Genomic DNA, 18704 nt, shown 5'->3' on the forward strand with positions numbered 1-18704 from the left:
GCTCTCAAAAACACGTCTATCCTTTGCGGCTGCCACAGACAGAGTAAACAATAAATACAGCTGAAAATTTTAACATACTTCAGGGGTATGTAAATCAAAATTATAAAAATCATCGGACTCTCCAAACTCTCGAAATTAAAAAATTCCCGTTGTTTTCTGACCACACTTAGTAGTATGTTTATTATTTGTATAGTTAAAACCGTCGTCGCTTTATTTTAGTATAATTAAGTGAATGTATGTTATCGGATGGCAGACCCCCTAATATTTTTATTTGATTTTATTTATTTTTTTATTTTTACTTTTTCCCCCATAGCAGGCCAGGAGGCCCCAATAACAGTAGTGAATTACATCACAAAACACATAGGCTTGAGAATAACAGTGTAACTTGTAATAAAATAAAATAAAAATAAATACATCTCCTCATGCACGCGCCCCGATTATTCCGACTTCTGACATGCCCATCTTTAAGTATTAGTTGGATTTGGTCATGCCATGTCTTTCTCAGTCTTCCTCTATTTCTGCATCCATCGACGTTCGTATTGTAAATACTTTTAGTCCTTATTTCGTTGTTCATTCGCTCTACATGTCCAAACCAACGCAGAGCTCCTTTCTAGATTTTGTCTGTTTACTTAATTGTTAGATTATGTATTGTGCCATATAAATGTGTGGCTTTTATTATTTTATTGAATTATTTCATTTATATTTTTACTTTAAAAATTAATTACTTTAAAAAAAAAAAGTTTTTTGCACCATAACAGGCCATGAGGCCCAATTACAGTGGTGAATTACATCACAGAACACCCAGGCTTGAGAAAAATCAAATTTATATTATTGTGTTCTCACCGGCAATTGAACCCGAAACCTCCCGTATGTGAGTCAAGCGTCTTGACCACTACACTACGGAGGCCGTCAATTAATATATGAAATTATTAAAGAATTAAATAAATATATGATCTTAACTTTGCCACACCATCTATGATTAAATAACTAATCTGCATTGTATTTTATGACGTGTATTCATTTTAATGTATTTTGTAAACTGATGTGTCAGAATAATTATAAATGTATTGATTTTATTGTAGAAGAGTTCTTAATTAACATGAAACTTTAGAATAAATCGGTACCTAAAAAATAATGATTGTGAATTGTATGCAATAAATAAAATATTTTATGTGAATATTCAATTGTTTATACAGCGTTTTGTTTTATTGACAATTAAAGATAACTCTATTGTCCCTGGTTGTCCAGTTGTATAAAAACTGACGTTAATTATAATGATCATTAACAAATTTCAATTTGACAGGCGTCGTGGCGCAGTTGGTTAGACGGCCGACTGTGAAACTGGCGTCGCGGGTTCGATTCCCGCCAGTTGCAATAAAAAAAAATCCATGAAAGATTTTTTTCTCATTTGGTTTGGGTGTAGTGGTGACTTTTTCATGACCTTCTTCCATATCCCCTCTTTTCCACCTGCTGACAAGCCTCTAAAATAGATGTTTAGCGGGTTATTCCTTAAAAAAACAAAGCTCTTAAGGGTAAGATATTAAAGACAAAATTTCGCATTTTTCCAACAGAATCAGTATTACTGGTGATTGAACTATTTATTATACATAAATATATAAGTAAATATTAAAGTTATACTGTGATTGAAATTCCAAACTGAATTTCAGAAAATTTCATGAGAAATAAATGCAAGATCTTATGTAAAAACACGATTCTCTACGATTCATACGACAACAACAACAAAAATGCATTTTTTGTCGCGCTCCGTGGGCTGTTACAGTCGTTTTGTTATAAAATACTATAACAATTCTCGATAATAATACTCTAAATGCATTAAAACTTTAAAGTTATTTATTTATTTATTTACTTACTTCTTTAAAGTAATACATTTTCACTGTAATTATATCTTAGGAATGTTTCGAAACGCAAGAGTCACTTGTCTCCATAGAAAATTATATTGTATAAAACACGGCTGGTGGCAGCGCGCCGAAATAATTTGAACGGTTTATTGTTTTTTTGTCAGTTCACAGAAATACTTTGAGCCGGACGCACGGTGGTTTGAATAGTATTTTTAATATTATTTAATGTAAGGCAGAATGTGGGACTGTGCAAGTATATTGCACCGAAATTGCAAGAAAATGCAAACAATTTATCTTTAATTCATTAAAAAATAAAAGTACGTCACAAACAAATAGAAAAAAAATGTCAACACGTACCTATTACAATATGAAAATTACTTTTCTAAGCTTCAAACATATATAAATAGCATGGTGAATGCTACAAAGTATGTAAAGTGGCCACTTAAACCAGCTAATGACAGGTCATAAGCCCTGTAAGTACCTATACCTCCATATTCCCGTCTCAAAAATGGTTTTCTGAAAACATTTTGATTTACTTAAAACATTGTTGACGCATAAAATAACTTATTACGATAATTTCAGCATTTTAAGCTTCAAAACGGTAAAAAGTTAATTTCCTTGTTTTAAGGCAAGATGAATATGTCAAAAGTTGGAATAATCGGCGCGCGTGCATGAGAAGATGTATAAATGTAGAGGAAGCGAGATCTGTATGCAAAGATAGAGTGACGAGGCGTTCTATCCTCTCCGCCTATCCTTACGGGGAAACAGCGTGATGGTTTGTTGTTGTTGAAGGCAGTCTAAGATACTATCGTCCATCATTCTTTTTCCACACCTAATGGTGCATAGGGCACTGCATTGGTGCACAAATTGTGTATCTTGATCATTTTTATGAGATGAAGGTAATTTGACCAGTCTTACGCTTCAGGTACCAGTCCAGAGACTTTGAAATATTCTAGTGTAAGAACATCTTTTTTAATAAATATTTCATGTCAACCATGTCGGGAATCGAACCCGACACCTCAACCATGGTAGACAAATGCGCTGACCACTACATCACGAGCCCGTGAGATGTACTTTATGCTTTTTTACCAAAATGTTTACTTTGTTTAAACTAGTATACAAACTCCTTTTACGACTTTAATAATAAAATTTAGAAATCACGATTTTATTATTTTATACGAAAACAGGATACAGAAAACCATCATGTCATAAGACTAGACTGGCATTCATTTCAATTCTTTTTCGTTTCATTCGTTGCGAGAGTTGTGAACAACACGAGCGCGCGTAGTGAATATTGTGAGGAGAAAGGGGTGAACAGAGGGAGGTTGGTGCCCGATGGAAGGTGGGTAGTAGGGGGTTGAAACGAGGAGTTCAAAGGTATAAAGGAAGATGTGAAGTGTAATAGGATGTCTGAATCATAAAGAAGTAAAAGACACTTAAATTAAATACGTATGTGTTGGGTGGACGAAAGTGAGCATTTTCGACAACTCTTCTTGTTCGCGTTCAATCAAGATAAATAAAGCTACCAAAGTGTACGGCGAAGATGCCATGAATTATTGACTTATTTGCTGGTGTTAACATAAGTTACGTCCGTTTTTTTTTCCAATTTAAATATGAGCATTAAATTAAGTTCAAATGCTAAAAGTTAAACGTAAAAAGAAAATTTTCTGTTCTACGACTCGTAAGGTTTGCTTTTACGTTAAAATGAATATTTATTTGATTACAAGTAAAGTTACGACTTTGTTATATAATAATAAAGGGAACACATTATTGATTGATTTTTTGTTGTTGTGTCCCTTGTTCTTGTTGTGTCAAGGTCGGCCTCGTGGCGTAATGGTCGGCGCGTTTGCCTGCCATACAAGAGGTCTCGAGTTCGATTCCCGACATGATTGATATAAAATATTTGTTTAAAAAGGGTGTTTTCACACTACAAAACTTCGTGGTCCCTGGACTGGTACCTGAAGCGTAAGACTATCTTACCTTCATGTTACAAAAATGATACCAATGCGGTGCCCAATGCACCATTATGTGCAAAAAGGGAATGGTGATGATTATGTTCTCTTGTTCTCTTAATTTGGAAAAAAAGCGTATGCAATTTATGTAAACACCACCAAATTAGTCAATAATTCATGGCATCTTCACCGTACACTGCGAACATATCGCTATCAGCTTTAGCAACTTTATTCCTCAATTGAAGGCGAACAGAAAGAGTTTTTTATTTTTTTATTTGTCGGAATTGCTAATTTTCGTCTATTTGACGTTCCGTTTTGATGGCTTATAATTAAATATGTGTAACGTAAATACAAACGCAACATCTTGTAAAGCAAAAAACTTTTTTCGAATAAACCTTCTCGATTTTTTTAGCTTTTGGTGTTTATTTTTAAATTTGAAAAAAACGGCACAAGTTTTGTCAAAATCTAATACAATCACAACATTTTGAGAATCTCCAAATCTTTATCTGAATTTCGGTGGCGTTATGCAGGAAAGATGTGATATTTTTCGTCACAATTATTTTGTCAAAACTGTATTCTTGAAGACCGTTCCACAATTTAAATAAAAAGGAGCAACAAGCAACACTAAAAATTTGTTTTAAATTTATCTGTGGCTCTCTCTTATGTCATTATTTAAACATCAATTAAGTTTGCAATCTTGCATTTCTTGTCATTCTAGTACCTTTGGGTATCCTGCGTACTTTGTATCAAAAGAAAATGTTTTACTAAAACACTAACATTCGGAATTTTTAATGGTTTTGACATAATGCAAAACTGCGTGTTTCAAATATTTATTTGATATATTTAGAACTTTTGGCATGTGTAGGGTAGGGTTGTCATCCGCCTAATTCACCGGAGTTGTTATGGTTTTTGAGCCATCTGTCTCGACAATACCTATAATGTTCCGATTTAAACTTGCAAATGTGGCAACGCTGTTAGCTTAAACAAGTTTCCTACGGTTGTACTTTCTACAAAGAGATTGGATGGCAAATGCTTTCAGTAATTTATGTATCTAAGAATACCATAGAGGCTGAACTTGCCTCGATAGAGTAGAAGTCGATAGATTCTGTGGGAGGGGTATTTTTATTTATTTATTTTCAATTCATGTCTGTAACGCCAAAGTAGAAAGAATAATATCACTGATGTCGGCCAAATAGACGATGAAAGAAATTGTTGCAGTACTATGTTAATTTTAAGATTACTTGCAAAAAAAACTGCTTAAAAAAGTAAAATTATCAGAAAAGACAATCAGCAAGTACCTAGTTCTTCCACCAGAAATATCACATAAAATGTAAAAAAATAAATAAATTATATTTTTTAAAAATCATTATAATATTACAATTTTTTTCAAATTCACATTTTCCCTTCCCGACAATACTCTACCCAAATATGGCAACCCTAGATATATAGCATGCAATTCTCATTGTCAAACGCCTCGAAACACGAAAATAATTCAAACGTTTGCCAAAATTATTTGTGAATAAGTGAAATATTCCTTTAAGGTAGCTTGTTTTTTACTTAACAAAAAACATGTTATTTGGATGTTAAAACATAGCAGAATGGTGAATATTCAACATCATCCAATTGCAGTGTAACCGGATCAATTTACATTACTTAAAAAGTAAGGAGATTAAGCTCACGTATCTGGAGCCAGTCGAGAGAAAATGAAATATTGCAGTAGTATTGCAGGCTTATCTCCACTCGATATCTATTCACATGATATTTCACCTGAAAGTTACCATCGACTCGGAAATAATCATCTAAGGACCTGGTTTTTTTTTCTTTCTAAATTTTACTCAATGTGCGATCGTTTAATCCTTTGCTCCCGGCTATACACATTTGTCCAGGGGTAAAATAACTTACATATCTCTTATACGAGAATACATTCGACGTAACTAATCACGATTGGTACATTTATGTACATTTAATAGTAGTTTTAGGCATTTTTAAGTAATTAGTTCCAACCAATGATTTCTGGGAATCAGTTTTGCGTAGAACTGTTACTCTCTTGGTTGTGTAAAATTACTACTCCTTTACAAACCTCCATATTATAATAATGAAAGTGAGCAAGATCTGATTTTTCAGCTGTTTCAGCGGTTTGATTATAAAGCGGGTTTTTCATTTATTTTTGTGAACCATAACAACTTTTAATATTGAAATTCCCTAACTGTACAAATAACTACTACAATTTTTTTAAACGGAATTTTAAAAAAAAAGTAGATAAAAGAAATATTGGGGTTCTTATAATTTACGCAAATATTTCAATTTTGATGGCCGTTTTCAGTTGTACTATTAGAAAATGAAAATCAAGTTGGGGTAGAGTGGGGTTTGAACCTTGGACCTCTGATTATGGTTCATGAGTCCTTAGCACTAGCCATGGGACTACAACTCGATTCGATTTCCATTTTTGATAATCGTTTTCAAGCTATGAATAATATAATTCTATAAGAAAAAGTTAAAAAACTCTACAGAATTCAGGACATAAAGGGTTAAACTGGACCTGTAAAATATGCTTTGATTCTCGCAAAAAAAAGGTTCTATTTTTTGATAAGTATATAACTCTCTTAAGGGTTAAATCCGGTATTTCAATATTTGTACGCAAAAAAAAAATCCCTCTGAAAGTATTTTTCGATGCAGAGTTTTATCAGCCCCATGTGAATGCTTGCAATTTCCGGAAAACAATGTTTTTCATCCCTTGAATTTTTTTTTTTTTTTCTTTATCAAGTTGACCGCTTTATCTGCTTTAATATAAATTTGAAGAAAATTGGTGCAGGAAAGCGTTAGGGTGAAAATACGGGTACAGAAAATAAGGGGTGATGGTCAACAATTTTATTGATTTACATAAAAAAAACATTAAAATTTGTTAGTACATATTAGTACTTAACCACTTACCGATTTTTTAAATGTCTTCTTTTTTAAAATTCTACATACATTCAGACCAACATGTATAATGTACCTATTCATTTTTTCTTTGGGACGCCCCCTTCATAAACTTGTTAATTCTAAAATACACCAAAACCACATCGTCATCGGTATTTGCATGTTAATGAAGTGGTTATCCTGACGAAGAGACGGTTTCGTCTCGAAACCGGTAGGTATTGAAAAATTGGTCAGTGATTATTTACTTATATTTACATTAGTTGAATTTTTTTTCAAAAAAATTGCCATAAATATAATTTTGAAAAGACATCGGTTGTCCACTAAGTTTAAAAACAATTTTCATAGTACGTTACTATTTGGGATGACTTTTTATAGTATGGTATTTATTTAAATTAATATCTTTAACGAATATAATTTCATGTGATTTTAAAGAAAGGTGTTTTTTTTCATTACGAATTGCCATTGTATGAATTATCCAAAAACAAATAAGGAAAAATTTAAGGAAAGTACAAATCAAAGAAAAGTTTCCTTGCATAATAACACAAACTGGATATCGAAAATAAAATGTATGTTTATATTTGCTTGTGTATATTTATTGATTTCGTTTTTTTAAGTGTTATATTTTCTTAATTTTTAATTCTTTAATTAATTTTTTTTTTTTTATTTGTTATGCATTTTTGTTTTTTTTAAAATATTATTTTGTATATTTGCCAAACCCAGAGAGCCAGACTCTTTTTTAGCAAGTGCATCGTTAAGTGTCCTAATTTTTTTGTATGTATTGTTTTCATGCTAATAAAGGTTTACTAATAAAAAAAAAGAAAAAAAAAACTATTGTGATTGGCCTATTTAATGAGCCCATGAACACACACAATTGATGACCTTGAAATTACACGAGCTTACTGACCTTGAAAATACACGAGTTTAATGACCTTGAGACTACACGAGCTTGGATATTTGTATGATAAGTTTTTTACGTGAAATGTGTCGCTAATTACTTTGTTAATTAATGTAAAGAGTACTCGTGTTCCCGAGAGTATCATTATTTCAATATTTTAAGTTGGTAACATTTTTTTACGCTCCGGCGAACGTCCCTGGTGTACGGTGAATGTATTCTGTGTTATTTGTACAATGTTTGTGCACTGTAAACACGAAGCAACCTCCGACTTTTACAATATGTTTTGGTCTTGTGTCGCGTTCATCTCGTGAATAATACATTCTCTTATTTTAGTGACAAATGAACGTAATAACGCAGAAGGCATCACAATTTCGAGAAAATGAGATATTGGTGTTATCAGGTGCAGTAAGGTAAATTCTTTGTTTTGAAAACAGGCCGCTTTCATACAAAAAAACTGTAAATGGTAACGCCACATTTACTTGTATTTATTTACTGCTTACTGGGCCCTTGTTAAAATGTTGCGTTTCTTACTGTGGGTAGGTACGACATTTTTGTGTCCAGCTCAACATGTTCAATATTTGAATCTACTCAAATGCCTTTTAAAAGAACAATTGTTAACACTTTGTATCCCGGAACCGTGTAAACACGTGATTATATAGCCACGCGTTGTGTCCCAGTCCCATGTTTTCACGTGGTTTACCAGCTGTTCAAAAAAGTGCATTTTATTGACATCTTGTGACTTTTATTATACTTTTTCTCTGCTGGTAAACAACGTGAAAACACGGGACCAGGACACAAGACGTGGTTATTATAATCACGTGTTTACACGGCTCCGGGATACAAAGCACAAAAAAAGGAGTGAGACCTTGTAGGTATATGTGCGAACATTGCAATGTGGCTCTCCATAAAGGCAAATGTTGGCAAAACTATCATACAAAAATGACTTATTAAATGGTTTCAAATAAATATGAGAAGTTACATTTGATTTAACCGAGTATTTTTATAATTATGACACGTTTAAGAAACCCTTCACAAAGAATGAAATTTCACAAAAATGGGCCGCGCACAAAGTAAAATCTATGTGTATTCGGCCGGTACTCAAAGTGTTAATATAACCGAACTGTCAGGATTTATGTGCTCAGATTTTTTTTTCTCTTCTCACCGCGATCGCGTACCAGTTACTTTATCCACTGTGTCGTGAATAATTATAATCAAGAAACCATCTCAATGCCCCTCCTTCATGACCCCATGATCTAATCTGATCCTGACTGCCGCGAGACTTACAAACAATAAAGTACCAGAACTCCAGTGCAAGGTGTAAATTGCATCCATTGTATTTAGGGTTCAGTGGCAAAGTAAATAAAGGATAACGCATTCCGCGAACCAGCAACTTCGAGCGTGCATCTGCTAACGGGCAAGTGGCGCGATCAGTAATAATCACCTTCTGAATTTTGGGTGTGGGTGTTTTATTATATATAGATATACTCGATTTGCAAAAAACACCCACAGCACTAGAAAAATCTTACAGTTTAGATGCTGATGGGAAAATTAATGCCTCCTTATAAAATTATCTTAAATAAATTAAAGTCGATGAATACATAAACATTTTAAGTTTATAAATTCAGTCATTTAAAAATACTTGTACCTAGTAAAAAAACATGTTTTAATACAGAATGTCACCTCATAAATTCAAAGTTTGAATGAGGTATCATTCAATATAAGACCTGACTGTTTTCTGAAAAATGCTCATTTTAGTTTGTGTGAGCAGCCAGACTTAAAAAATCACCAAAATTGTTTTGACATTTAATGGACTTATTATTTTATTTTGTAAGTGAAAATTCTTGATAGAAGTTTATTGTTATTTAAAATTTGGAATATCCAGTGACCGCTTTCATTGCTTTCGCGATATCTTCGAGACTGGTATCTTTACTATAAAATTCAATGTGTATATACAAAACAAAGGTAAGGATAGAGAATTTATTATTTCAATTAAATTATACATTTTAACAGTTTAAACATTTAATTTTCATATTTTTACTTAAACTAAAATCCCACCAAACCACTTTTTGTTGCTTGTTGGTGGAGATTTATATTTATACTAACTTATAAAATATTATTGACATTTTTTCAGTTTATTATTTATTTATTGAATTGTATATATACGCCCAATGGGCATTTTTGAATATTTCTTTTTTATAAAAACCATAAATTAATAGATTCAATTAACAGCCGAAAAATCAGAATAAACATGTACTTATATACAAATAATAACGATAAAATTTTTGTTTTTTTTTTTAAATACATGAAAAATTTAAATATTTACGCATAAGCTACTATCCAAATTTAAACTTTTGATCGAGTAGCCACTCGCTGATTTTGCTTTTGTTACATTGTGTTTTAAATTTAAGTTCTTTCGGCAATAAATAAAAAATGCTAGGTACTAAATAAAGACTTCTATTACCTAGTTATTACATAATTTTGGTACCACCAAACCATCATTATACGTGAAGCGTGTATTATGGTTATGTTTGAGAGGAATTTCGAAAGTATTATTATTAATTTGTTTTATAATTTGAATTTCATAACCAAGATACTAGTCTCTAAGATGTCGCTAAAGTGATGAAACCGATCAATGAATATTCCAAATTTAGGGACTCGTATTTTATTTCTACAACAAATGGACTTATTATATCAAATTAATAAAGTGATTCCTTTCAATTAAGTATGCTAATATAAATATAACATAATACGTTCAATACAAAGATGCTAAGGAATAATTAATGTCTCCAGAAATATAGTTCTCTTATTTTCAAACTGATGATTTTATCACAGTTGAAATTCTTAATTATTTAGATAGGTAAAATCATATGAAAGAGAAGAAAATTACTTTACTACTTTCACACGCGTTTCCAAATTCCAACCGAAACAAAGTATGTTTATTTATTTAATAATTCGTGGGCACATTACGTGACGTGTCTTTGAAAATACGAGGATAATAATTAATTAACTTTGTTATGTAACTATGTACCTACATATATACGTTTTGTTCATTTAACGCACTGAGTATATTTTGTGTTTAGGGTAAGCTATAGAATTGTTGACATTGTCATAGTTACTGTCACTATGACATTACTTTTTAAATATTAAGAATGGGGAAGTTCAGTGGTTTTTTTGTGTGTTAACAGCCTATTTAACTAAGCCAACCATTTTTAAAAAAAATATCATATTATCAGCGCCGTTCGCATTTCTGATATTACTCCCCATGTGACGTCAGAGGTTCTCTTCCGTTTATTTTCTGTCAGTCAAAATATATTTTTTTTATAAAAATGCTTTTTATCTTTTTTGTACGTTTTTAAGAGACATTGCCGAATAATTAAAGGCTCTAATTTTCATAGCGCGCAAGAAAACATTTTTGTATCCAATTTCCCGTAGGGCTGAAGTTCCTCATTAGGCTGAATATTTAATACATTTTTGTTTGATATTATCAAAGTACACACTTTTTGCTTGTGATATGAAATTAACAATGTATTGGAATTATTATCATTTATCATTTTTTTTATCTTCCTACATGATGTTTTCTATAAAACTATTTTACTTACAAATTTCACAAGCACAGTATGCTTTATTTTTTATATTTATATGACTTTCTTGCTGTAAATTGAATTAGAACTAAATTGAAAGAAAATGGACAAGTACTTAAAGTGTAATCATAAATTCTCAAACTAAACCTTGTGGTGCATAAAGCACTGAATTATTACTTCAGTTGAAGCATATCTAGATCACTTTTGTTACTTGGAAGGTAATGTGATCAGTCTTGTAAAACTACCAATAAATTAAATATTTGGAATCCAACTTAGAACCTCGATCATGGTAGGCAGATGCGCTAACCACTACAATATAAGGCGGATTTAATTATCTTCCATTTTCAGGATTTTCAGCCGACAACAGCCATCCAGTAGACAACACCCATCCAGGGTTCTGGTTCCATTTCACACTCAGAAATACATTTGCTATCCACTTGAAAACGGATATTTAATATTTAAATAACAGAAACTCAAAAAATTCGTGCTAATGATTAAATTATTGGCATGGGTGGCAATTATTGTGTATTTGAAAACAATTGTTGAGATGTGCATTGAAAAAAAAATAAAGTCTTTTTTCATATTTTTATTTCGTTATTTATTAAAAACGTAAGGTAACAGGAAGAGTACTAGATCATTTAACTTTGGCAGATATATTTAAAAAAAAATTGAAATTTGAAAAATGTATAGGTACTTACGAGACAAAGAGTAAAAATAATACATAGATCACAAAACTTGTGATAGTTAATTAAAAAGAAATTATTCAAAACAAACAGTTCTGTGAAAGCCAACACATGTCCCCTAATGCTAATATTTTTCCTTATTAATTACCCCCGTAAAAATATGACAGTTCCACGGAAGGGTGAAGTCTCGTTTTTAAAAGTTAACTAACGAATTCAAATCCATAAAAACCTTTTTTATAAGTGAATATGGAATTTCACTTATTAAAGTATACTTTCATTAGCTAGTTTAAGTAATTACTTTAGACACGGTATAATGTTTCTTCTTCTTCTTCTTTCTAAAGATCTTGCGATCTGTTTGACGTTATATTAGTTTTGACCCTGCGATGCAAACGCCCAACATTCCCTCCACCTCCTCTATGGTCGTCTCGGTGGTCGGCGTCCTTTTGGAACCTGGTGCATTTCCATCTCAGTTATCCTCGCTGGGTCCATCTTCTCAACGTGGTCTCTCCAAAATCGTCTTCTCTGCTTACTCTATTTCACAACGTCTTCTTAGTTGCACGTTCGACGAATCTTTGCATTGGTATCCTATCTCGAAGGGCTCTACCTACAAAAGGTCGCATCGTTTTCATTTCGGAAGTTCTAAGGAAATGTTTCGTTCGAACAGTATCTGCTCTTGCTTCAATTCCGCAAGTCATAATGGGTCTGATGCATGTTTTATATATTCTGACTTTGTTTTTCTCCCGTATATGCTCATTGTCCTAAAAGTGTCCCTCAAGGATCCGGGGATAACAGCATTCTGTTATTTAGCTTCATTATACAGATTGCTGCAACTAGATGACTCCACATCTAGGTAATTGAACTTTATGAACCGTTCATTTATTGCTGAGAACATTATTTAGTAGGTTATGAAATAGCTGAAAATTTATTAAAAACTAGTGGACCCGACAGACGTTGTCCTGCCCGAACGTTGGCAAAATACTTTTCATTGATAAGTAGGTTCCTAGGTACTTGTTTGTGATTGAATTCCAAAACTAAAAATTGTTTATATTGAATTCAAGTAGGTACCTAGGTACTTGTTTATGGTTGAATTCCAAAACATAAAATACATATTTTTTCAAATATGGAATTCTTTTTGCAAACGTCAAACTCCGGTCGCCTCACCATCAAAGGGGTGTACTTATGTAAGAATACGATTTTTTAAAATGTATTGAATTTAATATTATTTTAGTGCTACCAAAAATCCAATAAAAATAAATCAATGGGTAGAAATTATAAGGAATTTAAGGAAATAATCTGATTGAGATCCACTAAAAACAAATGCTGTTTGTAAACATTAAAAAAAAACTTTTTTTTCGTACAAAAAAACAAGATCTTTCTATTTTTTTGCAAATGCATTCTCCTCGAATGCAACCCTGGTAGATCGATGAATACAACATTTATGCTCCTAACTTCTTTTTTACATATTCGATTGGAGATTTTAATATTTATGAACACGCACAGCGCAGAGATCTATATTTCTCTGAAAACCTCACGTAAATTGGTTAAGCCGTTTAGGAGAAGTACGGTGACATCACACGTACAGAGGAATTACATATAAAAAGACAATATTGAAAAGTATCGAATTTCAGAAATTCCTTTCAAAGAGTATAAAAACTATACAACACATGATGTCATGAACTAACTTAATAAGGCATGAATAAATAAAGTAATATCTTCAAATGAACAACTGGATCAATATTAAAATTTCTGGTAATGCTACTATAAATTTATTATAAAAGTGTTCTTTAAAGATCGAAGTCAGAATAAAAATGGCGAGAGAGTAGTTTTTTAGGATGCGTGACCTCTTTTGCAGTAGAGACTTTAATTTAGACCTCCGAATGCGCATTGTACGATGTTACGTCTTCTCAGTACTTTTTTACGGCGTCGAAACGTGAACACTCTCCCAAGCAACTTCAGATTAGATCGAAGCCTTTTAATTGTGGTGGTACAGGAGGGTATTAAAAATCTCCTGGGTGAACAAAGTCTGAAACGATGACGTTTTCTGACGGATGAAAAAAGATAAAGCGGTACTGAAGACCATGAAGAAAGAAAAACTTGAGTTCTTTGGGCATGTTATGAAAAGCAAAAATGAAACATTTCACTAGTCATTTTACGGGGAAGGATGGAAGGTAGACGCGGTACAGGTAGAAGACGCATCTTTTGGCTAAATAACTAGCGAGACTGGTTTTATTGCCGCACTCAGTCTTTGTTGAGAGGAAAGATAATGAAGATGAGAACTTTTATAAACACTGACAAAAAATTGAGAACTGTGATGTTCCTAAAATATTTTCATGAAAAAATTAACTTATATGAGTATTATGATAATAATGTTTAATAGATAAGAAGATAATAATTTCGAAAACAATGTTTTCACCCCATAGTAATAATGCATTAAGCTATAGAGGAGCAAAAACGTAGGAAAACCATTCTATGACTATTAAGTATTAAGTTAGCCACAACTCAAAGCAAAACAATGGGCCGTACTTTAATTTAATCCATTGTTGCCGCGTATTGTTATCTTTAGAAATGCTAAAAATTAGTACCTACATATGAACACATATTTTTTACTTGAATTAAAATTTACATTATTTTACTTTTCATTTTCAATCATTCTAATCATTTAATAATACGGCGTTTTAGGTTTTGGGACATTATATGGATGTCTAGTGCAGCCCTGACATATTGCCCGAAATCAACTGTCATTATCAACATTAAACATAATTTAATTCACAAATTTATCGCCTAAATTGAAAAAAAAAGTGTGTAAATATTTTGACATAAGGAAAGTTTTTAAGCAACATAATACACATGTCGGGACAATAAATGCCAAAAATCAATGTTACCCAAAGGAAAATATTCGAAATCAATTTCCTGGGAAAACTGACTCCTTTAACTCCCTTGACGCTCCTACTGCTGCAACCGAACATACTGCAATTCACCATTGTGGATTTTTATTTATTATAACTTAAATATCCAAGATATTTACAAACATAGCCAAGCACAGCGACAAAAGCGTCCGTTAGGACCATTACTCGTAAGTCAAACAAAACAAAATGGGCGCCAGCAGAGTGAAGTTTCGGTTACCAACAACACTACCTTATTTTATTTAAATTATTTATTGATAATTCTTGAAGGAATTCCATTGTAATGATGTAATAACTTATATTTACACTTCCACTTATTGACCACTCTAATGGGCATTTTCTGGTCTGAAGAAGAAAAGTCTGAAGATGCTTATTAGAGGGTAAAAGCGCTAACTCATCGAATAAATAAGTGGAAGTGTACCAAGTATTTTTAATTTAATAACTTATATTTACATAACAACACTTCCGTTCTATGAAACATTGCGATAGGACTTCTCTATAGCTTGGCGCATTATAACTCTGAGGTTCTCACCGTGTTGGTTAGTTATGTTAGTTAAAGTAGATGGCAGGAAGAGAAATTAAAAGATAAAATATTGTACGTTTATTACAATTTGTTAAAATTGGAATAAAAAAATATATCTCTTTGCTTGTCCCAGTTAAGTTGTCTCTAGATAAATAAAATGTATATGTGCGCAAATATGACGAAGAATCAAAGAACTGCGTTTAAAGCTTGTGGTTTTGTAAAAATTTAATGTTTTATTCGTTTATAAAAATGGGATATGCTTTATTAATTTAAAAACAATTTTGATTTTAACGACGATTCTTCAAATGAGTTTAAAACGTAATTATACTAACAATACACCAATCGTTAAATACAAAGCTTGTTCTTCGGCAGCATTACTGAATAAACTGTTTATATACACGTAATTTACATGTAGTAAATGTAAACAAATAAAACGTAAAACTAAACAGATCTTTTTAATTCACATGGATATCGAGATAAAACAGTAAGATGCCAAATATCAAATACGCCAAAGAAAATACTATAACAAAGATTTTAGAATGAACACGGATTTTTTTGTTTTAAGGTTTACATAATACTCGTGTTTGGAATAGATTTATTTATTATTTTACGACGTGTTTATTTTTTATGATATAATATATAAACCATACCATAAATACTATAATAGTATATTAGGCAAATATGTAGAGAGAAGTAAAGAAATAAAGAACTGTTAGGCGTATCTACATAAATTTCGTCACTTAAAAAATGAACCCGGTTTTAAGTGACTTTTATTGTTTCTTATCACTATGAATGCTACGATGAATTTGACGCGGGATGAAAGTGTATTGAAAATATGCTTATTTACTTTAGAATATTTTATTTTTTTAACAAATTGACAAAATAAACGTCAAGTAATTTTGCGTTAGTTTTAAGTTACCTATGTTCAATTCACCTTAATAATGTTTAATTGTTCAAACACACTACTTATTTTTCAATTACGTAGTCGTAAAAGTGAGTGAAGTCGGGATTTAACCTTAGATCTCTAATCAGAAATCTGAATAATTGAAATTTGTAAAAATATTGATAGCAGGGGCGAACTGTGTATAGAAGCGATTATGCGTAGCTTACCATTATATTTGACTCACTGTGTTATTGTAACTTTATTTACAGAAAAACAAATAGGTAATTAACATTTATTTTACATTTTTTTTTGCACCAGAACAGGCCAGGAGGCCTAATTACAGTAGTAAATTACATCACAGAGTACCCAGGCTTGAGAAAAATCACATTTTTAATTTTTGTGTTCTCACCGGGAATCGAACCCGGAACCTTCCCTGCGTAAGTCAAGCGTCTTGACCACTCCACCACGGAGGCCGCCATTTCCGCTATTTGTATTTTTATCCTAATATAAATATAAATTTTAATAAAGCGCGCCCAGCGCCTGCGGTGAGCTAAGAAACTAGTCGATTATTCCAGCTTATTTTTTCATACAAATAAGTATACTATATTTTGAATGTATTAACCCTAGTGCGGGTTTTTTCTCCTAGATTAAACTTGCAGATTATACAAATCATTTGAAGATTCTTGATTGGGAAAACAGTATTTCAAGCAATGTTTCTTAAGGACTATTTTTCTTTAAGATGGTACTTTTGACATAAGACCATAATTACTTTCATGCGTCATATTGCAGGACATAAAGCGCTCCACGCGGCCGTTTTTAGAACTATTAATTACTAGAATAATGCGGCCAGTTAACATTTAAATTGAAAACCTTATATCGACTGAATTCAGTGGTATTTTTTATTTATTTTTTAATGAATTATATATTTAAGTAATCGATAATATATCTATATAAGATAATATATCACGAAGTTACATCGTTTGAGGTGTTGTATCACACAGAACCACAGAAAAATATAAATTTATAGTAAATATTACTTACATTATATTATGTACCTTCGATGTAGGTACAAATATATGATATTTTTTTGTAGCTTACCTGTAAATAAAATCACTTTTCGCAACTGATTGATGCATTCATGCACTAAATTTTAGATATTCTTTACTAGCACATGGAAGAATTTGATTTACAGAATGACTTGTTATTAATGATGTATAACGAACGTAAACTTAAAGTTCCTCAACGAAGAACTGTCCTTTAAGAGGCACATCACGGTATTGGGCACCAGTTTTTTTAACATGTTGGACCCTCTAAGAAGATTGTGAGCAGGTGGATCAAAACTGTACATTTTAATATTTTGTGAATCGTTTCTTCGACATTATGTTTTGTCTGTTTTAATTTTGATTATAGCTAGTCATTAAAAAAAACACGTATTTTTTTACTTATTTTTATTTTCATCTGTTGAATTGAATTACTCTAACATGATAAAATAAATGTCTTAAAAAAGGTCCTGCCTAAACACGGGAAATTCTTAACAAGTCACAACCTGAAACAATAACCTCTGAACATTGAAGAACCAGAAAAATAAATTATTAAGTTTTGTGTTGATAGAATTGAAAATTGAAAGCAAGTTTTCTTTTATGGTATAATATATTATGTATGATAATCCAACACGTTAATCTACTAAACATTGTAGAAAAATAAACATGTGCGTATTCAACTTATTTATAACACATTAACACAAAACAACATAAGCTGGGGATTTTTCATCAAATTTTCTTTCGCGATTTTCTGGAAAAGTTCTCAGAAGGGCTGGATAAATAATGTATTTCTTTCACTGCTCTATAAAGCGAATGACTTTACAATTCTCGTGCATGCAGTGAAGTCAGTCTTGTATTGATTTTAGTTTTCTGTGAGAGATAAAAATAACAAATATGATTTGTGTTACGAAGAAACTCAAAATTATTTGTACCTATTGGATCATTCAATTTTATTAATTGTTTATAATAGAATTGTATTTGAGTTCTTTTTAAAACGATTTGTGTAACCCTATTTTAAAAAATTGCAATTATGTGTACACAATTTAAAAAAATAAAATTAAATAGTTAATTTAATTAAATAATTATCACTGCTACCAAGTTACACTGTGTACAAAATGATACATAGACAACATATAACAACAGAGATGAAGAACATTTCAGAGAAGGTAATATAGAAGTCTAAGCATCTACAGGGCTTATGACCTGTCATTGGCTGGTTTTTTTTTTTTTTGTTTTTTTACAATAAACATAGTAGGTAAAACAGAGTATATAAAAATAAAAGATAGCAATGAAATACATATTATGAGTAAGAATCGTAAAAAATAGTAAAATAAAAACTCACAAAGGCATGGCCTGTTCGTGGGTATACAAGAAATGTGTATGAATTTTCGCTCCTATAATAAATAGACAAGTTTAATATTTTTGTGTAATAAAAGAAAGAGTGGCCACTTTACACATTGTGCAAC

The sequence above is a fragment of the Micrasema longulum genome, unplaced genomic scaffold (assembly GCF_059751315.1).
Source record: "Micrasema longulum isolate JH-2025_06_02 unplaced genomic scaffold, ASM5975131v1 h1tg000250l, whole genome shotgun sequence".
Taxonomy (NCBI): Eukaryota; Metazoa; Arthropoda; class Insecta; order Trichoptera; family Brachycentridae; genus Micrasema; species Micrasema longulum.